The sequence below is a fragment of the Phoca vitulina genome, unplaced genomic scaffold (genome assembly GCF_004348235.1).
Source record: "Phoca vitulina isolate PV1807 unplaced genomic scaffold, GSC_HSeal_1.0 scaffold23, whole genome shotgun sequence".
NCBI lineage: Eukaryota > Metazoa > Chordata > Mammalia > Carnivora > Phocidae > Phoca > Phoca vitulina.
Window position 1 is genome coordinate 16,730,473 of NW_022589726.1, and position 22,943 is coordinate 16,753,415.

Consider the following 22,943-nt stretch of genomic DNA (forward strand, 5'->3'; position numbering starts at 1 on the left):
TGTGACTGAGCTTGGGAGAGGATTCTTCCCAACAGCTTCCAGGAGAGAGCCCAACCCAACTGACACCTTGATTTTGGCTTTGTGAGACCCTGAACAGAGAATTCAATTGCAATATGCCAGACTTCTGACCTAAAAAACTATGATATGATAAAAAGGTATCATATAAGCCACTAAATCTGTGGTAATTTCTTATGCAGCAAGAGAAAATAAACACAGAGTTTGGTACCTAGAAGGAAGATGCTGCCATAGCAAATGCCTAAAACTGTTACTTTGGGAATTGGGCAGGGGTTGGAGGCTGGGAACATTTTGAGGAACAGGATAGAAAAATCTAAATTGCCTTAAAGAGACTGTTGTAGGGGCACCTGGGTGGCTCAGTCGGTTAAGCGTCTGCCTCCGGCTCAGGTCATGATCCCAGGGTCCTGGGATCGAGCCCCACATCAGCAGGGAGCCTGCTTCTCCCTCTCCCTCTGTCTACCACTTTGCCTGCTTGTGCTCTCTCTCTCTCTCTGTCAAATAAATAAATAAAATCTTTAAAAAACATAGACTGTTGTAGAAATGATCATGCAAAAGAGGCAGCTGGTGCGGACTTAGAAAAAAGTGAGGAACATGTTATTGGAAACTGGAAGAAGAAAATCCTTCTCATGTACTGGCAGAAAGTTTGTGGAGTTGTCTCCTTCAGTTATGCAGAAAGCAGAATTTGTAGATGATGAAGTTGGATACTTAGCCAAGGAGATTTTCAAGAAAAGTATTAAAGGCACAACCTGGTTTCTCCTTGTTGCTTATAGTAAGATGCAAGAGGAGAGGGAAAATGAGGGAAGAATTGTTAAAGAAAAAGGAACCAGGAATAGAGGATTTGGAAAACTCTTGCCTATCCAGACAGCAAAGATCCTAAAGTTAACAGATTGCTCACAAAGTGGGCGTAGAGAAAAAGCTAACTATGTGACTACACGACTCCTCTTGCTGGAACCTCAAAGATCAAAAGGCCAGAGTATTCAGTCACACAAAAATCCTCCTAAAATAGTAAAGGTGTCCGCATAGATCTCAGCTGCTCATCAAAGGAAGTTTAAGAGCCTTGACCTTTAGACATCCCAGCCTAGCCAAAGATAGAGAAGGGATTGGAAAGATTTGTGGACGTATCTTTCTCCTAGTGAAGTGGGTCATCATGACATCCACACAAGGCCTACACAGTTTGTAAGAGATTTATGTTAGCAGAAACATTTCCAGCTGAGACAGAAAGAGAAAGAGAGAGTAAAAATGAAAGGCAACCCAATTTCTATAGACCAGGATGCAGGCTGATGAAACTAAACAGCTAGGCACATCACATGCGGTCTGCCTTTCATAAAAAAGAAAGTTTGACTCAGCAGAACCACAGTGAGTACCAGGGAGGATTGTCCACATGCCTAGAAACCTAATGGATTTCAAAATTTTTTCTGACTAACGACTCCTTTTTATCTTCTATTTTCTCCCTTTTTAAACAGGAATGTTTTAGCTATCATCGTATGTCTGTCCAACTGTTGTATGTTGGGAGGAAATAAATTACCCCTTTAATTGCACAGACTCACAGATGTAGAGGAATTGTGCTCAGGGTTTTCAGCCACCTCATTCAGATGATTTAGATGATGAGATCTGGAATCTTTGAGCTGACAACATTTAGATGTGATTTTGAACTTTCAGTTGATGCTGAAAATAGAATGACAGAACCATAGGAGGTGAATGTATTTTGCATTTGGGACAGACAGAATCTTTGGAAGCCAGAGGGTAGACTGCAGTAGGCAGAATTTCTAAAGTAATTCCCCAAAGATGACTTGCACTAGTCTCTGAACCCTGTAAATATGATGTCATTACACTCATGATTAAGTTTATATGACATAGTTAACCTTAACATAAGGAGATTATCTGGGTGGGCCTGGTTTCATCACATGAGCTCTTAAAAAGGAAAGCTTTCTCCCACTGGTGACAGAAAAGAAAGTCAGAAAGTTTTGAAACTCAGAAAACTCAGTACACTGTTACTGGCTCTAAAGATGAAGTGCCACCTTATATAAATCCTGACCTGTGCTACTTATCCTGGACATAAATGTATTGTACACCGATGCTGACCAATTCCTGTACAGCTGCTTCCTTTCTTTGCAACCCATTGTATGGCTTTATAAATGATAAAGTGAAAGGAAAAAAAAGATGAAGAGGGAAACGCATAAGCAACAGAAAGTGACCACAAGGAGCTAAGAACAACTTGCCAATAGCCAACAGGCAAATAGGGCCCTTAGTCCTATAACTAAGGACTGAATGGCCTTAATTCAGCCAACAACACAAATGAGCTTCAAAGAGGACCTCAGGCTCCAGATGAGAGTACAGCCAGCTGACACCTTGATTTCAGCCTTGAGAGACTCTGAACAAAGAGCCCAAAAATGCCATCCTTGACTTCAGACCCACAGACCTGGAGGATAATAAATTTTGTTGTTGTTGTCGTTATTGTTTTAACAGATCAGTTATTTAATGAGGTTCTTTGTAAGAAATGTAGAACACCAGTTTGTGAGGGTAAACTCCATTTGTGGGAGAAAACGCAGAGCAGAGGTAGCCCTGAAGCTGAGGAACAGCTTTGAGTTTTGGCAGAATTTGCGAGTCCACAGCTTTCTGATCAACCTTGCTCTGCTCTATAATCTCACATTTCTCTTTCTCCCTGTCAAAGACCTTCCCGGTGTCTGGGTTTACACAGCTTCTTCTTGAAGTAAGCATCAGTGAGATGCTTGGGAATTTTCACATTGCTGATAGCAATTTTGGTGCAGGTGGCAATGACAGATTTCTGGTGTGTTCTACGTAGAGGAACTCGACGGAGGGCCGGAGGTCCAGTCACAAGTAGCGAGCCACTGCTCAAATGCTTCAGGAAAACCACCCTCTTGCCTCTGTGGAGCCCAGTGAGGATGATCACAATGGGGCCAGGAGTGACACTAGCTTGCAGTTTTCTCACATGCTGACTGAAAGGTTTTTGTTGTTGGTTTTTTTTGCCGTGGCTCAACAGCTTTCAAGCCACATCTTCAGTAGGATAATACCTAGACATTTTGTGAAGTTTAACCACTCAGGTACCACCATTCTTGTCACCACCAACTGGTTTTGTGACAGTAGCAAGAACCTTCTCCTTTTTCTTTTCAACTCTGGATTTAGCTGCTGAATACTTCCTGTTGTACATGGCCTTTCTGGAATACATAGCTGATGGGAAATATATTCCAATTCCTCCAGCTAGGACAGGGTTTTGGCTGCAGTGGGGCTTCCCTTTCTTTGGTGTTTTAGCCTTGAGGTTACCTTTCTTAATCTTGCCGCCAGCGTCAGCCTTCTTGACTTCAGGTTTCTTCTCTTTAGTATCTGGCTTCTCAGCCTTTTCACACGCCATCTTGCAAAATGGAAAAGAACAATAAATTTCATCATTTTAAGACACAAAGTTTGTGTCTTATTTTGTTACTTAGCAATAGGGAACTTCATAGGGTAAATATAGCCAAGATAATCATGGAGAACAAAGTTGCAGGAATTAACTAGCTTATATAAAGATTTACTTTTAAGCTCTATTATTAAATAAACATCCTGGGTTGGAAAAAGAATAGAGAAATAGAAAAATGGAACAGGCCAGAGGGCTCAAAAAATTCACAAACATAAAGCGATCTGATTTGTAACAAAGCTGGGGAAAAGATGAACTCTTAAATGAATGTTGCAAAGAAATATGGATATATAGATAAAAATGAATACTGACCTCCATACAAAAGAAAAATATTTATTCTTCATGGATAGTCTCTCTAAATGTGAAATGTAAAAATAAAATGAAACAAGGAATAAGACAACAGAAGAAAATAGCTTCACATATTGACATAAGCAAATAATTGTTAAATAGAAAACAATAAATACTAATGAAGAAGTAAAAGAAGACTGCATTAGGGTATAATAAATAAACCTGTTTGTCCAAAGTAGCGTTCAACAAACTTTAGCTCCCAAGCCAGTCTCTTATTTTATGTAAACAGAATTTTTTTAGAACTCATACACATCCGTTCATTCGCAGGTTGTGGGGGCCTGCTTCAGGGCTGCAAGGTAACCAGGGCGCAGGGGTGCAGGAGCACCCGGCTCTAGGGATCCCAAACAGACCAGGTTCAGCCACTCGCCACTGACAATACCCAAAGGCAGAGAGGCAAGCGATGGTGAGACAAGAAAGGAGTTTATTTCAGTGAGGTCAACACCAGAAGACAGCGGAATAACATCTCAAAGACTGTCTCCAAAGTGCTAAAAACACTTCTTGGTTTATAGAAGGGAAATGTGGGACAAAGGTCAGTGGGTATGTGCAGCTGGGCAAGAAGGTCAGGTTGATGGTTGTTTTGGGGTCCATCACATGGGATCTTGCTGGCTCGTATTAGTCATTATTGCTCGAGGAAGTAGTTTCGGTTCATATCACAGAATGCTTTGCCCCAAGAGTCTTTGCCTGAGTTCAGAGATAAGCTGAAAAGAAAAACTTAATCAATTAGAAAATACAGACTGGGGTGCCTGGGTGGCTTAGTCGGTTAAACATCTGACTTGATTTGGGCTCAGGGTTGTGAGATCAAGCCCTGCATCGGGCTCGTGCTGGGCGTGGAGCCTGCTTCAGATTCTCTCTCTCTCTCTCTTTCTGCCCCTTCCCCTGCCCTCTCTCTCTCCCTCCCAAAAAAAAAGGCAAAGAACAGAAAAAAAACAGGATGTTTCTAAAGAAAGTCAGAGGTGGAAGACCTGCTCTATCTGATATCAAGACAATGTAAAGCTACCGTAATTAAGACAGTGTGGTACTGTTTAAGAATAGACAAACAGGAAAATAGGACATAATATAGACAAGAGAAATAAAGGAACTGTATATATATTTTTTTTATAATCAGAATATTTTTTATTATGTTATGTTAATAACCATACATTACATCATTAGTTTTTGATGTAGTGTTCCATGATTCATTGTTTGCTCCATGCAGAACGTGCCCTCCTTAATACCCATCACCAGGCTAACCCATCCCCCCACCCCAATATGAGGAATTCTTAATCTCAGGAACTGTATATATTTTTTTACCACAAATGTGGCAATGCAGAACAGTCAGAAAATGTTTGTATGTTTGTTTGTTTGTTTGTTTGTTTGTTTTAAATAAGTGGTGCTGGGTCAATTGGATAGCCATATGGAATAAAATACAATTTGACTTCTACATTACTATCACAAAAAATGACTTTAGGAAGATTTTAGATTTAAATGTAATGACAAAACAGAAATGTTTCTAGAAGATAGAATAGAAGAATATAGTCATTACTTGAGATGAGAGAAGGGGGCAGAAACAGAAAAGGGTGGGAGAGGGGAAGTAAGGAGCAGCAACTGCCAGAAGGCAACTGAACCACATTTCATTTGAATTGAAAGGTAACTCAATAGAAAAAAGACATTAGGATGTTAAAATTACTTCAGTCTTAAACTGCATTTGTCATTAAAACAAAATGAATTCTCTCTGGAAATGAGCAACACAGCCTCCCAGATACTACATGGCATAATGGATGTAAGAAAAGGATGTCAAAAAGAATAAATTATCTACTTCTGTAACACTATCTCATAATTTACTTTCACTTTTTTTATAATCCCAATAAATAAAAATGGAATTTGTGCTACAATTCATGTGTAAATTACAGAATACATACTGTCGCTGCTACATTTAAAATAACGTAAGCCAATGTGAGTCTCTCCGAAAGTAGGAAATTAAAGCTCCTGTCTTTCTAGGGAAAAAAAAAAAAGAGCCTAATTAACTGGCCAAAGAAATACAGTGAAAGCATAAAATATCATTAAGAAAGTGGGGAAAAAAATGAGACACACAGAAAAGCTTCTCAGAAGCTAAAAGAGAAACTAAGGCGTATCCTGAAAGAAGACCATGTTGTTTTCTTCCCTAAACTGACCATAGGCCTCAACTGCCATTTGTCCTCACTCTCACACTTTGATCCCTATGCTGTGCAAACTGCCAAGAGTTTGCTCTGCTAATATTTCCTTTGACACCAGTGTTGCCCAGTCTTGGCAGTGATGAAGGGTAAAGGACAAAAACTGCATGGAACTGTATGGAAGTTGGTGTGAATTGGGCGGACAGAATGTTCCTTAAGGTCACCTGAAGCCCCAGAGTAGGCTTCTCACTATTGTAAGCCCTGAGTCTATATTAATTTTCTTAAACTTGAGAAATAGAAGGGAGAACTACAAAACAACTTGAATGAACTTCGTTGTGAATTTGTTAAATTAACATGTAATTAATATTTATTAAGTACAACACCAGGGTATGCCATGGCAGGCTGTAGTTCAACAAAAGGACCACAAGGGAAACTGAAATAGAGAAGTTTAGTACTCACAGGGCCTAGAGAAAGTACACAGCATGTAGAGAGGGGCCACAGGGGAGGTCAAGACAGGGTGAAGGCAAAGAGTAAGCAGCAGGACCTGGGGCACATGCTTTCCGTGGAAGGAGGGCTTTGGGGTTCTTGGACTAAGGTCAGATTGGTCAATTCAAGCCGAAAAGAGGCAGGTTTTGGTAAGCTCCACAAGGCTCTTATCTTAAGGGACACCAAAGGAAAGGCTCTGGAAAGCAAGGGAGACTGTTGCTCACAAGGATTTGGGGGTTCAGGGGAGAGGATCCTACCAAGAATTTACATTTGCTTATAGCTGTTCTCTAGGGCATGAATTTGTTGGAGGGGACTAGTGTCAGTCCAAGGCTCTTGTAGGCCATTTGGCCACACAAAATGAATGCCAAGACAGCATCATCATAGAATAGTTTGGGTAAACTCACAATCCGTCCTGTGATGCCTCGACAATAGGAACAGCAATCACTTGCCTCTCTATAAGTCCAGCCCTTTGAGAACCATAGGCTAGGTGGAAATTCCACTAGACTCCATGTTTCTGGAGCCCCTGTCTAATCAGCTTAGGAGGTGAAATGGGTACCTTGATCTAAATCTACAATGTCTCATGGGCCAAAGGGGACACACACATACCTGATTAAGGAGGAGATTCTATGATGGGAAGCAGCGTTTTTGGAAAGAGCAGCCAGCAGAAGTCCAGTGAAGGTTCTATGATGGTGGCAGCATACCTGGGAGCTCCAGCAGAAAGCAGCAGTGGTCTGGTAAAATCAGTTTTCCACCAAGTAAGTTCTGTCACCAAGGGGCACATGTCCCCACCTGGGAACTTTTCAGAGTTTTCTTTGGGACCAAAAGGGGCACTTACCTGCCACCACTTTGGCTAAAGCGGGGGGGGGGGGGGGGAATGCTGCACCTGTATGCCCAGGGAGTGCCGTCACTCTCTTATGGCCTGATATAATATGGGCCCACTCTGCTATGGATATGGCATCTCTAGAGGATTAGCTGTGTCCAGGGCTGTGTTTGGTACTCCAAAAGGTGGCTCATTTGGAACCCGTATGTAATTTGGATGAGTCTGCAATGTTATTATAATGTGTTTCTTGTGTTTGTTAGCATGTGTATGCCGAGATATTATTGACCATAATCCTTATGTACAAATTGGCTATTTCCTCCTAAGTGGAGGCACTCCAGAGGGGCTTTCCTTAAATCATGAAATTATCTTTTTGCCATTGTGCAGACCACACTGCAAGCCCATTGGCTACTGCCCAGGAATCATCAAAAATGTATGTTCTTGGGAGTCTCTACAACCTGGCCATTGTAGAGGCAAGTGCACGGCCACCAATTCTGCCAGTCGGGCCGAGACAGGAGAGCCCTCCCTGACTAGGGATATGCCACTAGCAGGATGATATGCTGTGACCTTCCAGCAGGCTGCATTGCATACAGTGGTGGTACTGCCATCGGTGAAGAACACCAACTCTCTTTCCATGTCAGAAGGTGGGTCCCAAGGGGCTTCCAAAACTGCTAAAGGAACCAACTGTGGGAGTGCCACTAGTTGCACTTGAGTTGGGAGGGAAGTCACATCCTCCTGTAATTTAAAAAGGCCCTTGACATCAGGTTTAGCCCTTTCCTAAAAGGTACCATTCCCAACTTAACAGTGAGTCCTCAGTGGCCATGCCAAGCCTCTGCTGGGTTGAATTCCTGATCCACAGCAGGATGGGGACTTGTATACGAAGCAGTATTGGCTGTCAGCCCATTAATACCTCTGTCTCTAAAAGGGCCCAGTGGACTGCCAAAAATTAGCCCTCAAGTAACTTATACTGAGCTGCTGTCTGGGGCAGATGTCTGGTCCAGATCCCCATAGAGCCATGCTTAGTCCGGAGATTCCATGAGGCATAATCAGGCATTGCCAATGATTCAACCCACAAATCTGATGCTGCAGAGACTAAGGACAAGACCTGCTGTATGGCTTGCTGAGTCATTTGTAAGGCAGTCTGTTGAGGTTCTCACCAAGGGAAAGAAGTCAATTTACATGTAACAGCATAAATAGGCCTAAGTAGAATGGATAAGTGTGAAATGTGTTGCTTCCAAAAGGTGAAGAGACCTAACATATGTTGTGCCTGCTGCCGTGTAGTAGGTCATTGTATGGAGTTGATGTTTTACCGTGAGAGGAATTTTGCACCCCTCAGCTCACTATGCTAAGAAACTGAACAAAAATGGCAGGTCCTTGGATCTTATGTGAGGCAACGGCCCACCCTCCCTGCTGTAAATGTTGTGTTACTATTAGATGTAAGTATCCCAGATGGCAACGTCAGGAGGTCTCCTTAGTAGAGTCTCATGTCAAAGGCAGTCATGGGTGAATCTGGGTAAATTTAGATTTTGTCTGAATAGATTATAGATGATAGTGGGGTTATTTAGATAACCCCGGGCAGCCGAGTAAAGGTAGACTGGGTGCCCTCAAAATGAAAATCAAATTAAGGTTGTGAGTATTCAGTTATAAGGACCAAGTAAAGCATGTTGCCTAGATCTGGAACAGCAAAGTAGGCGTCCTAAGGTTTTCAGATGGCATCTATCATCTCTATAATATCAGGAACCTTAATGGCAAGAACCTGTGCATTTAAGTTTTGATAATCAATTGTAAATCTCTACTCATTGGAAGCCAGTCTTAACACTGGCCAGATTAAAGGGTGAGATGGTGGGCCTAATGACCCCACTATCCAGCATATCACCAGTGAAGGCCCTCTGTACATTGAGTTAGCTGATACTGTGGTGGACTTACTGTTTTCACTGAAAAATACAGTTGGACAGGTTCCCTTTTGGTGGTTCCCATGAGAAAGGCTAGGAATTTGGGATTATTCCAATAGGCATGTGGCTGGGTGAGGACATCTATAGCTATAATAGCAAAAAAGAGAAACAGAAGGGCCACCACCACTGGCAATTGTTTTAGAAATATATTATCAATAGACACATCTAGTTTAATTTGTTTTACCTGTTATGCCCATACATTATAACAGTCTCTCTTGAGGAATTTAGAAGAGTTGCCTAGAATTACTGTGACTTGGGCTTCTGAGTCTAATAGAGCCAAGAATGCCTGGATACTCAAATAGTGGCCATAGTTAGATTGCCCTTGATGAGTGGAAATCCATGTTGCTGAACACATACATAACCTCGATCTCTGCCACCATGGCCACTTGGCTCATGAGCCCAGTGGGTGATGACAGGAGTGGCTGGGGAAAGAGGCTGACTGGTATACACAGAACAGGTCATCCTATCTACACAATTATTAAAACCCTCTCCTGCCTGGGCACCTGGGGCACTCGGTCAGTTAAGCGTCCAACTCTTGATTTCTGCTCATGTCATGATCTCAGGATCGTGGGATCAAGCCCCGCGTTGGGCTCTGCACTCACCAGGGAGTCTGCTTGAGGATTCTCTCCCTCTCCCTTTGCCCCTTCCCCCGCTCACACTCTCTCTCTCTCTCAAATAAATAAATAAATCTTAAAAAAAAAAAAACCCTTCTGATGAGGTCACCCTTCAGTGAACATTCACATGGGGCACAAATATCCTCACATTTTTTGCCCATTCATTGAGGTCTTTACACATAGTTCTCCAAATGACTTTGTCACTAATTATCCAATCATTTCCTTCTGAGTCACTGACCATTCAACCACACTATTGGCCACAACTGACAAATTGGTATATAATTGCACATCTGGACATTTCTCATTCCAAGAAAAGTGAACAAACAGGCACACTGTTCAAAGTTCTGCCCACTGGGAGAATTTCCCTTCACCACTGTCCTTCAGGGATGTCCCAGAGAGGGACTGTTGTGCTGCAGCTGTTTACTTTTGGATGGTGCCTGGGTATCATGCAGAATATTCCATCTATAAACCAGACCCAAGTCTTCTTCTTCTGACACTTGAATGTAAGGAATCCTTAATGTATAGGTGCAGGCTGGAAGAGAGAAGGCAATGTAGCAGGAGTTGGGACACCAGGCATTTGGGCCACTTCATGTAAATTACTTATGCATTCAGAGCCTATCTGGGCCTAATCATGTACATTAGGTCATAAAGTAACTTGATGGCCCACAGTTGCATTCAGTCTCTATTTAGGCCCTTAGCAGGCTAAGAGTTGTTTCTCAAAAGGAAAGTAGTTATCTACAGATGCTGGCAGGGTCTTGCTCCAAAATCTTAAGGCCTGCACTGTGATTCACATATGGGGGCCTGAGAAAGTCCCCAGAAAGGATCACTATCTGCCACTGATACTTCAAGCACCATTGGATGTTCTGGAACATATGGCCCACACAGAAGGACAGCTTGAAGAGCATCCTCGACCTGTTGTAGAACCTTCTCTAGTTCTATTCCCCACTCAAAACTAACTGCTTTTCAGAGGGGAAGAATGAAGGGGGGAAAATCGGAGGGGGAGACGAACCATGAGAGACGATGGACTCTGAAAAACAAACTGAGGGTTCTAGAGGGGAGGGGAGTGGGAGGATGGGTTAGCCTGGTGATGGGTATTAAAGAGGACACGTTCTGCATGGAACACTGGGTGTTATAAACAAACAATGAATCATGGAACACTACATAAAAAACTAATGATGTAATGTATTGTGATTAACATAACAATAAAAAATTTTTTAAAAACTAACTGCTTTTCGAGTTGCTTGGTAAATAGGCTAGAATAACACAACTGAATGAGGAATATGTTGCCTCCAAAATCTAAAGGGACCCACTAGGCATTGTTCCATTTCCTTGGTTGTAGTAGGAGCCAGATGCAACAACTTATCTTTCAACTTAGAAGGGATATCTCCACATGCCCTATACCACTGGACCACTAGAAATTTCACTGAGGTAGAAGGCCTCCAACTTTTAGTTAGAATTATATCCTATCCTGTAACATGCAAATGTCCTACCAACAAGTCCAGAGTAGTTGCTACTTGTTACTCCATAGGTCCAATCAGCATAATGTCAGCAGTGTAATGGATCAGTCTGATCTCTTGTGGAAGAGAAAGGTAAGATCCTTGAGAACTACTTTATGATATAAGGCTAGAGAATTGATGTACCCCCGAGGTATAGAATAAAGATGTATTGCTGGTCTTACCAGCAGAAAGCAAATTGCTTCTGTTTGGCCTTATGGAAAGCTATGGAAATGAAACCACATCTGGTTGTGCTAACAATAACCCACTGTCTTTCTCCAAGATTCATCTGTTTTCTGCCCAGGTTAAATAGAAGAGTTGGTTGGGGATGTGGTAAAACCACCACTCCTGCATTTTTCAAGTCTTTGGTGTCACTAATGTCTGCAATCTCTCCAGGATTATAATATTGCTTTTCCTAGGTAGAGGAAGTTCTAATGGCTTCTATTTTGCCTATCCCATCATAAGCCCTCACTCCACAGGTCAGGGAACCATTGTGGGGATTCTACCAGCTGCTCAGTATGGCTATTCTGAAACTGGAGAAGTAACCAAAAAATGGTTTCAGGGATCCACTGATCTGAGTTAAAGCTCCACAATACCCTGACCTCCATAAGCCTCTACTCTGACTGGTTGGTCACAGTGACATTTTGGGTCTCTTAGAACCCATGTCGGTTCAGAGCCAGTGTCCAGTAGCACCTGGACTATTTCTCCCCACTGCACAATTCCCCTAGTAAAAGGCTGTATTCTTTTAGTGAAAGGCTGGAAAAAAGATTAACAGTTTAAATTTTCAGTAGCGTACCAGGTTCCTTCCTCATGGGGACCTGGCCTCCCCTTCATTTAAGGGGTTTGGGTTTGTAAACTCGTTCAAGTCTGGAAATTGATTGAGGGACTGTAACTCTATTTTTTCAGACTCAGCTTAAACTTTTATTCAGGGGCATCTGGGTGGCTCAGTAGGTTGGGCGGCTGCCTTCAGCTCGGGTCATGATCCTGGGGTCCCAGGATCGAGCCCCGCATCAGGCTCCCTGCTCGGTGGGGAGTCTGCTTCTCCCTCTCCCTCTGCCTGTTGCTCCCCCTGCTTGTGCTCTCTCTCTCTCTCTCTCTCTGTCGAATAAATAAATAAAATCTTTAAAAAAAAAAACTTTTATTCAGTTGACGTATAATTTTTCTACTTAAATCAAGCCCAGATTTAGTAGGCTTTCTATTTATTACATTTCTAGAACACCCCAATCATTTAGCCAATACCATTAGTCTGAGCAAGTTAGACTATTCTGACGGATTTTTTGATTCTGCTGTCCATTACAGTACCATATGCACCTTGCCTTTGGTGGTTGAGTGCTGCCACTTGGCCTTGGCCATACAGAGATCCAATTACTCCCATTGCATTTAGGTTTCCCAATTCAGTGACTGCAGTGCCACTATAAGGTCTGTTCTACAGAGAAGAACAATCACAGAGCTCTTCAAGGATTCTAGAGCTCCCCTCACAAATTTCTCACCGTATTGGTGAAAAATAAGTCTTCTGAACCCTCCCAGTGCGGGTGAGTAGGTCTTAAATGACAAATACACTCTAATATTCCAATCTCCCTAAGCTTTTGAATCTCTTCTACATGAAACCAAGGCATGAATGGCATTTCCAGTTCACTCACTGTGGGACACCTTATGGTCCATATGTCAACCAATCAAACACATTGTTAGACCCTTTTTTAACTCCACAAGCTGCAACGTTAAATGCAGGATCCCTGCTTAATAAACCCATACCAATAAATTTGGCCTGATTCAACTTTATGTCCCTTCCACCATTACCTCACACCCTTAGCATCCATCCCCACACATGTTCCCCAGATTCCTGTCTGTATAAATTAGAAAAGTAAAGTCATTTTTTTTGGAGTATAACACATCTCTTCATGGGTCATCCCTTATACTTCACTTTTAGGGACTGCTGGGACTTGAGTCTAGTTTAAGGTCTAGAAGCAAAGCAGGAGTGGTGTGGGTGAGCCCTAAGGAGAATCAGCATTGTCTTTTTTGGCAACTGCCTCAGGGGAGTCTATTGCAGTTGACTCCAGCACCCTCAACAGCTCCGTTTAATCTGAGCACCCCATGGCACAGTCAATTTATTTTTTTAAGATTTTATTTATTCATTTGACAGAGAGAGAGAGCACAAGCAAGGGGGAGAAGCAGAGGGAGAAGCAGGCTCCCCACTGAGCAGGGAGCCAATGCAGAGCTCAATCCCAGGACTCAGAGGTCACGACCTGAGCCGAAGGCAGAAGCTTAACCATCTGAGCCACCCAGTCGCCCTGGCACAGTCAATTTAATATATAAAATTAATTCGATATCCCATCGGGTGGAAATGGAAATGTCAATACCACTCCGGGTAATACACTGGCAGGAGGATGCTGCTGCCACTGGGAGTGGGGAGGTCACTTCCACAGAGCTTAGGGAAGACACTTCTGATACAGGCAGGGAGGCCAATTCTGCTGGAGTGGAAAGTGTCTTCTACTAGCAAAGAAGACTCATTTTAATTTAGGGGTTCAATATCCCCCAGCTGCATCAGAGTCTATCCACATATCCCCAGTCCAATTTTCAGGATCCTATTCTTTCCCCACCAATGCCCTCATTTTTACAGTAGTTTCCCCTCAAGCTGGGAGATCATCTTGTGTTGTAATTCAGCCAGTCACAGGATGAAGTTTTGTGTTAGATTTTCAGCAATTTTGGTGCCGTGGCTAACGGACGTAAGGGTCTCCTTGAAGGCACACATAAACGTTCTTAGGTTATTTATGCAGCGTTTGAGCTGGGATTTCAAATCTCTGAGCTCATTCTTTCCCACACCATTTTGTCTAGCAATATTAGGAGAAACAAACCAATGCCATTATATTCATTTGTTTTCCAAGCATGTTCAAAGCATCATATATAAAGTCATCTAGCTGCTCACTTCTTATAAGTGATTGATTAAGAACATCTAATACAGATATTTTGTATATTTCCATTGTCAGATCATACTATGGATTATCAGTGTTCTCTTTACTACTGGACATAAAGTCATTAGTATCTCTATTTAGTGTCCCTTATCAGATTAAAGAGACATTCCAGAAACCTCAGAACCAATTCATAAAACCCATTCTTAACCTTCTGTTCCTTTAGAAACATTCTCACTACCAAAATAAATATTAGGGTTATAAAGGGATAGAGAGGAGCCAAGAAATATGCAGGTTTTTTTGGCTATCATTTTATTTAGCTTCTTCTTAAAATATTAGCATACAATCTGGCAAATTTGGTGTTTTATGGAAATGGCATTGGAAAGACTGAAATAAAGCATCTATACCTGGTGGCCCATCATCAATATCTGTTAGTTCTAATGATCACATTTGTGTTACCTTTGGAGAATTTTCCAAAATTTAAAATAGTTTTATAATGTGGCTTCCTTGGGGGCAGGGCTATAGACCAAATAATTTTGAGCATTTTCAAGGGAATTTCTAGGGATTTTGAAATTCACTGAGTCTCCTATTTCTGGTTTATGTATTTATCCCCTTTTACCCTTATATAAGTTTATCAACAAATATTTGCAAATGGGTAAATATATATAAGATGCAATTAAAAATCTCACACAAATTCTGTTAAGTAGTATATTTTGAGGGGAGGGAATTAGATATACATAGTAGTGAGGACCTTGATCTTGGACACATGTGAAGCAAAAACAAAAAAACTTCAAATTTAACAATGGCAACCTAGATTCTAAGGAGTTCTTTCCAAATATTGCTTTATGTTAGATCAGATCAGGTAACTTACGGGTGAAAAAATGGCCTCATCTTTCTTCTTAGAAGAAGTCTGTAATCTTGTGTGACATATTTTAGTGAAACCAAATACATATCTTGGCCCCTGCCTCCTGTCTTTCAGCCTGCTTAGAATATATCTAGTTCTTGTGGGCACTGATGTTTTTAAATCTTTCCACAAGTTCTGGTGTCCAGGGATCTTGTTCCCAGATCTCTTTTGACTCCACTGAATTTAGTGCCATCAGACACTTGTTAATGCCCTTGCAGATACTAAATACAGAAGTCACAGTCTGTAGCCTTCTGTGGAACTCTTGTTGACAAGACCTTGTTTTTTTTTCCAGATTTAATCGATTGGATGATCAGAATACTATTTGGTCTTTATTGAGGTGGAATCAGTCACTTACACAGACTGACCCTACTGCATTTGTCCTCGCTGGACTGGAATGTGCCCATGTTTCACCCCACCCATTTTCTTTACCCCCAACTCCACCCCATCTCCCATTCCCAACCATTTCTCTTCTTTTAAATAAAAAAGAATCTCTAACAACACCAAAAATGGAGATTATTGCTTCTTTTAGAACTATCCAGGTAAAAAGTGTAGAGAATAACCAAGGTTAAAGGCTACACTTTGGTAATTTGCCATAATAAGCATGGAGCCCATGGAATAAATAATATAACATGGAAAATAAAATGGGTGTTACAGGTTCAAAGACCCATGGTCCTCGGGTTAAAGGTGATTCCATCTCAGAAACTATGTTTTTCTTTTTGGCCGTTATTTAATCCCTTCAACAGCCACATGGACCATCATTTTGGCCAGTTACTATTTTAGACATCAAGTTAATTCAGTCACAAGATAACCAGTAACTCTGCGTTTGGGAAGCAGGAATTGTCCCTTGACCAGGAAGAGTGGTGGTGGTGATGTGCAGCAAAATGAGCTTATAGTATCCTCCCCATGTTGAGTGCTGACTTCTACTATCAAGTGTAGTATAAAAATGTTTTCAATTTAGATGCTGCTCAGTGGAAATGGCTTTAGTTATGTGGGCAAGAATGGAAGCAGGAAAAATGATATTCTAGGGGAGAGTAATTGAGTAAAGGGAGACATGATGGGAGAGATGGATTATAGATGAAGGGTGATAGTGAATTTGAAATGGGCAGTGGGGAAAAACAGTTAAAGAAGCTGTCTATGGTCTATTTGCTCATTTTATTGGTGAAGTAACCTTGGGAGAAAGAAAATAAGACAGGTGACCCAGTCTGATTTCTTTGTTAATTTAACTTCCAGGTAAATAAACTAATGGTGTTTGCAAGAAGGAAGAGTGTGGTATGGACACACTCCACTGCATGGCCAGTGCAGGTGCCTGTGTACTGGCAGGGCCGAGCTGCAAACACGTGTAGATCTCCGCACTCACCCACCAGGTTCTTAAAAGTTTAAGGAGGGCACGTGTTGTGATGAGCACTGGGTGTTATATGCAACTAATGAATCGTTGAACACTACATCAAAAACTAATGATGTACTATATGCTGGCTAACTGAACATAATAAAATTAATTAATTGATTAGTTAATTAGTTAATTAATTTTTTTAAAGTTTATATGAAGGCCTTAACTGGGTTCAGTCATGTACACTATCCAGAAGATCTCAACAACGCCTTATTCTCTCAAAGCTACATCTTTGAAAACCTCCTCCACTGTGGGAATGGTGGGTGGAACTTATATTCCAAGGACAGGGAGGAGTGAGAAGCATCTAATTGTGCTGGTCAAGGTCTCGGGTCTACTGGTGGTCACATCCTCTCAATGACCTCCTCCAACATGCACTGCAGCAGGTTAGGGGTCAAAAGTAAGCAGTCTGTTGGAAACCAGTCATTAACCCAATAATCTCTTCCACTCAGCAGTATCTAAAATTAGTTTTCTATGGCTGAGTAACAAACTTAGTGGTATACAGCAATATAAATTTAGTATCTCACAGTTTCTGTAGGTGGGAAGTCTGGGCTCAGCATGAATAGGCTCTGCCCAAGGCTAATTAGGCTGGAATCAAGATGTTAGAGCTACAGTTTCCACCTGGAGCTCAGTATCCATTTTGAAGCTCACTGGCTATTGACAGAATTTGGGGCTTTCTATCCCTCTGCCAAAAATTCATATCAATTCACTTAGCCAGTTCTCTGAGAACTAAAACTATTTCCTCAAATACCACTGGTAAACTTTAACATCATTAATTTTCTTCAAAGCTTTTGCCGCTTTGTACTAAAGGTAGATAAGCAATAGTTCTGGAATCATATATTAATCATATACTTTCCAATCCCCAATTTATACTTGCTAAAAATCTGCTAACCAGTAAGATATAATTCATGGGTCTGAAAATAAATCCTGCCAATTATACCAAGCTGAAATAGCACATGCATGCAGTTAATCAGACTCTCCTAATTCAGAGATACTGCTCAGATTTAAATTTTTTTAATATTTCAGTAGGTATGAGCAATCAAGAGGCCCAGACGGGTAGAGAGATATCTTGGACATCCCACCAAGGAAACAACAGTCTTGAATCCCAAATAATAGAGGAGTCTCAAAGAAGGGTTTAGCAGAGTAACGTCACAGACTGAGTGGTATTGACATTTTGAAACATCTCCATTTTATATTCCACAGACAGGTATAGTTTGCCTGGCATTCTCCAGGGATCCATTCCTCACAAACCTATGGCTTCTGGGTTTATTTATATGTGCAATCCTCAATCTGGGATAGCCAACTAAAAACATTCAATAGAGAGACTGTTCCTCTTAGGAAACATTGTTCATTGATTTGTCCACTAGACAGTAAGCTATACCAGGTATGTTGCTGCCTTCTCCTTTCCAATGGATGTCTCCATGGGGCGGGGGGGGGGGGGTAGTAAATTAACTGCAAGCCAGCTGCTTTAACTCCTTCCTACCCATTTCCAATCCACCTTCACATCTAACATGTAATCATACTCTCCCATCATTTGCTCCTAGAAGTAATGTCCGTTCTCTTTCCTTAAAAACATTCTCCCAGATTATTAATCTTTTTGCTTTCCATTCATGCCTGTTCAACCACAGTCCATTTTGATGGCAAACTCCAAGGTGATAATTTTCTAAAACACACCTGAGTATAAAGTAACCAAGGATGAGTTCAGCATTCCACACAAAGAGGAATTGTAATCCTCTTTAGTTTAGAAACTATGGGGGTTCAATCCTACCTCCAGAACACAGTATCACAGAATTAGTTATCATGAAAATGAACTAACCCAGCATCTAGTATAGTAGCAGACACATTATAGTTGGCCAATTTAGTATTATTGAATGGATAAATAAAAGAGCAGCCAGAAAAAAAAACTGCTGGAGGATGAAATCATCTGTAGACTGTGTACCAAGTCTTCTACATCCTTAGCATTCATTTTATATCCCAGATTCTATCATTTGTTTCATAGGCTCTATGTTTATTACTGTAAGTTTCCAAAATGCAGCCCTGTTGTTTTTCTCTCTCTTTTCCACATATGGAAAAATAGATTTTTTTTAATTTTTATTTTATTTAAATTCAATTAATTAACATATAGTGTATTATTAGTTTCAGAGGTAGAGGTCAGTGACTTATCAGTCTTATATAATACCCAGTGCTCATTACAACATGTGCCCTCCTTAATGCCCATCACCCAGTTACCCCATCTCCCCACCAACCTCCCCTCCAGCAACCGTATTTGTTTCCTATAGTTAAGAGTCTCTTATGTTTGTCTCCCTCTCTGATTTCATCTTATTTTACTTTTCCCTCCCTTCCCCTATGATAAAAGAGATTTTTATAAGAAAAAAAACTCCAATTTTCATGTTGCTAGTGATTATTCTTTATGTGAAAAAAGATAAACAATTGTCAATAGGAGATGTGAAGGGATAGGGAGACAATCCATGGTTTGAAACATGGCACATGATAGCTAAGTAGAACCAAAGGCAAATGGGCCAACCCGTGCATGTGAATGATTCAAGATTCAAGTTATATGCCCAGATATAAACCAGTATTTTGGTCTTTTCATCCCAATTATTGAACACTACATCTGAAACTAATGATGTACCATATGTTGGTTAGTGGAATTTAAATTTTTAAAAAAAGGAAAAGAAAAAATGATAGTGTTTGTAGAGTTCCATAACAAGTTGCAGAATATGACTCCCTATTTGATATCTGTAATGAGAGCAAAAACTGTCTAATGCAAAGGGATCTGGGGTTCAAGTTCCTGGAGTGCAGTACTGGTGTGAAGATCAACTCCTATCTAAAAGAATTTGGTCCATACAACTCTGGATGGAAGCCTAAGATGGATGAAATTTAAAATGGGAAGTATCCCAGGATATACTGTTTTCCTAAAATATACAACAAAGTAAGACAGACTTCATCTGAAAAAGAAAGAGAATCAATTTGTCAGCTCTAGTCTGTTCAATTCAAATTTTTGATGAAGATGTCAAGATACACCAGACACTGAAATAGTGTAAAGTAATGTTGGCAAATTTCTTCATAGATATAGATTGCTTTAATTCAAATACAGTCTTTTACCGTTTGTCTTAGTCCATTTGGACTGCTATAACAAAATACCATTGACTGGATAACTTATAAACAAAAAACACTTATTTTTCACAGTTCTGGAGGCTGGAAGTCCAAGATCAGGATGCCCACAAGGTCACGTTCTGGTGTAGGCCCTCTTCTGGGTTGCAGACTGCTGATCTCTAGTTGTGTCCTCATATGGTAGACAGGGTGAGCGATCTCTCTGGGTTCCCTTTAATAAGAGCACCAATTCCATTCATGAGGGCTCTGCCCTTTTGGCCTAGAACCTTCCAAAAACCCGACCTCCTAATACCAACCATCACCTTAGGAGTTATGTTTCAACATATAAATTTTGGGGGAGACACAAACATTTAGACCATAGCACCCTTACTGCTATGTGTCCATTTACTCACTGTCTCTACTTATATTTCCTCACTTCATTTTTTTATAATGCATAGTCTTATTTTTTTACTATGCTCAGTAGCCACTGTATAGTACATCATTAGTTTTTGATGTAGTGTTCAGTGATTCCTTAGTTACGTATGACACCCAGTGCTCATCACAACACTTGCCCTCCTCAATACCCATCACCCTGTTACCCCCTGCCCCCACCCCCCTCCCTTCTGAAACCCTGTTTGTTTCCCATGGTCCATAGTCTGTCATGGTTCATCTGCCTCTCTGATTTCTCCCCCTTTGGATTGCCCTCCCTTCCCCTATGGTCCTCCATGCTATTGCTCATGTTCCACGTATGAGTGAAACCATATGATAATTGTCTTTCTCTGCTTGACTTACTTCACTTAGCATTATCCTCTCCAACTCCATCCATGTCGATGCAAATGGTGGGTATTCATCCTTTCTGATGGCTGAATAATATTCCATTGTATATATGGACCACATCTTCTTTATCCATTCATCTGTTGAAGGGCATCTCAGCTCCTTCCACAGTTTGGTTATTGTGGACATTGCTGCTATGAACATTGGGGTGCATGTGCCCCTTCTTTTCACTACATCTGTATCTTTGGGGTAAATACCTAGTAGTGCAATTGCTGGGTTATAGGGTAGCTCTATTTTTAACATCTTGAGGAACCTCCATACTGTTTCTCAGAGTGGCTGCACCAGCTTGCATTCCCACCAACAGTAAGAGGGTTCCCTTTTCTCCACATCCTTGCCAACATTTGTTGTTTCCTGTTTCGTTAATTTTTGCCATTCTAACTCGTGTAAGGTGGTATCTCAACTATGAATGAGATGCAGTCTAAACTGGATACTCTAACAGCTAGGGTAAATGAGGCAGAAGAACAAATTAGTGATTAGAAAATAAACTGATAGAAAGGAAGGAACAAGAGGAGGCCTGGGACAAACAGCTAAAAATCCATGAGAACAGACTTAGAGAGATTAATGACGCCATGAAACATTCCAATGTCAGAATTTTGGGGATCCCTGAGGGGGTGGAGAGAGAGGACTAGAAGGTATATTTGAGCAAATCATAGCTGAGAACTTCCCTAATCTGGGGAATGAAACAACCATTCATGTCCTAGAGGCAGAGAGGACCCCTCCCAAGGTCAAGGAGAACAGACCAATGCCCCAGCATGTAATAGTAAAACTCGCAAATCTTAGAACCAAGGAAGCCATCCTGAGAGCAGCTAGGGGGAAGAGATTCCTTACATATGGAGAGAGGAACATCAGAATAAGATCAGACCTGTCCACAGAGACTTGGCAAGCCAGAAAGGGCTGGCAAGACATATTCAAGGTACTAAATGAGAAGAACATGCAGCCAAGAATACTTTATCCTGCAAGGCTGTCATTCAGAACGGATGGAGAGATAAAGAGCTTCCAGGACCGGCAGAAACTGAAAGAATATGTGACCACCAAGCTAGCCCTGCAAGAAATACTAAGGGGAATTCTATAAAAGAAGAAAGACCCCAAGAGTTATATAGATCAGAAATGTACAGAGACCATCCATGGAAACAGGGACTGTACAGACAATAGGATGGCAATAAATACGTATCTTTCAGTAGTAACTCTCAACGTGAATGGCCTAAATGCTCCCATGAAACGGCACAGGGTTGCAGATTGGGTACAAAGACAGGACCCATCCATATCCTGTCTACAAGAGACTCATTTTGAACCTAAAGACACCTCCAGACTGAAAGTGAGGGGATGGAGAACCATTTAACATTTCCTCATTTTAAAAATTTATGACTTCCTAAAGTTGACATAAAATTAAAATTTTATATGTGAAATGATTAAATGAGATGTATAGTTTACATAGTCATTTCCAGAAATCTGTGCTCATAAATCTATAGAGATTCTGGGTTTATTTAATATAAGAATCTATAGAGATTCTGGGTTTATTTAATATAAGTAATCATAAATCTGGATATCCAACTAAGGCCATTCTATAGATAAGATCTCTACCTCTTAGTAATAAATATTAGCCTACTTACCCATCCAGCTGATGTGATTCCACTGGGTCACCTGGATTCTTTTACTTCCTTGATGATTTGTCTTCAAGAAAAGAATTGGCCAAATTGGTTAAATTGATTAACAAATTAAGCAGCTGGAAAGATTTCTGCTTAATTAAACCACGTATTGCCTGGGACCTTAGTGCCTTTTGCACCTTTAGCACACATTTTGAATCCTAGGTTATAGACTCAGTCTTCTGCAACTTCTTTCTGGCATGCTGTTTTCCTTTTGCAGTGATTCAAGGCTGAGGCAAGCTGGCTCCTTTCCTGCTCCCAACCCAATCAAGAAGAAACACTACCCCCCTCCTCCTCTCCTGCTCCTCCTGACTAAGCAGCAGCAGGGACAGCCAAAGAGCTTTGAATGGGGGCAACTGTTTCCTGAAGCATAATGTGTGAAGAGATAGGAAGATATGAGCTTGAGCATCTCAGAAACTTCAATTCAGGAGGGAGGGAAGATGGCAGAAGAGTAGGAGACCCATGCTTCATCTGGTCCCTTGAATTCAGCTAGATAGCTATCAAATCATTCTGAGCATCTATGAATTCAACCTGAGATGCAAGAAAAGAATTGCTGGAATTCTACAAATAGAAAAGTGACCACTTTTTGCAAGGTAGGAGGTGCAGAGAAGTGAATTGGAGGGGATATATCAGAAGATAAACAGTGAGGGAGCCTCCAGAAGCTGGCTACGGGAAAGGGATATAGCCCCCGAGTGCAAAATCAGAACTTTTAGAAGTCTGCTCCTGTGAGGGATGGCCCTGCCTGAAATGTGCTCAGGTGGCAAAGCGAGGCAGAATCCTAGGTGGGACAGTGTAGTCTCAGGATCCCTGGGGTCACAGAAAGAACGGCGGTGCCTTAGCCGGCAGAGTTCCCAAGCATTGGAGTGGGGAAACCGGCTATGGTCAGCAAGCCCAGGGAGTGAGCTCTCAGTTC

At 41.3% G+C, this 22,943-nt stretch overlaps 1 pseudogene; it reads right to left on the reverse strand.

Annotated features, from left to right (window-relative positions):
- Positions 1-566: 566 nt before the first annotated feature.
- On the reverse strand, positions 567-22,236 carry LOC116642366 (annotated as a pseudogene).
- Positions 22,237-22,943: the final 707 nt, after the last annotated feature.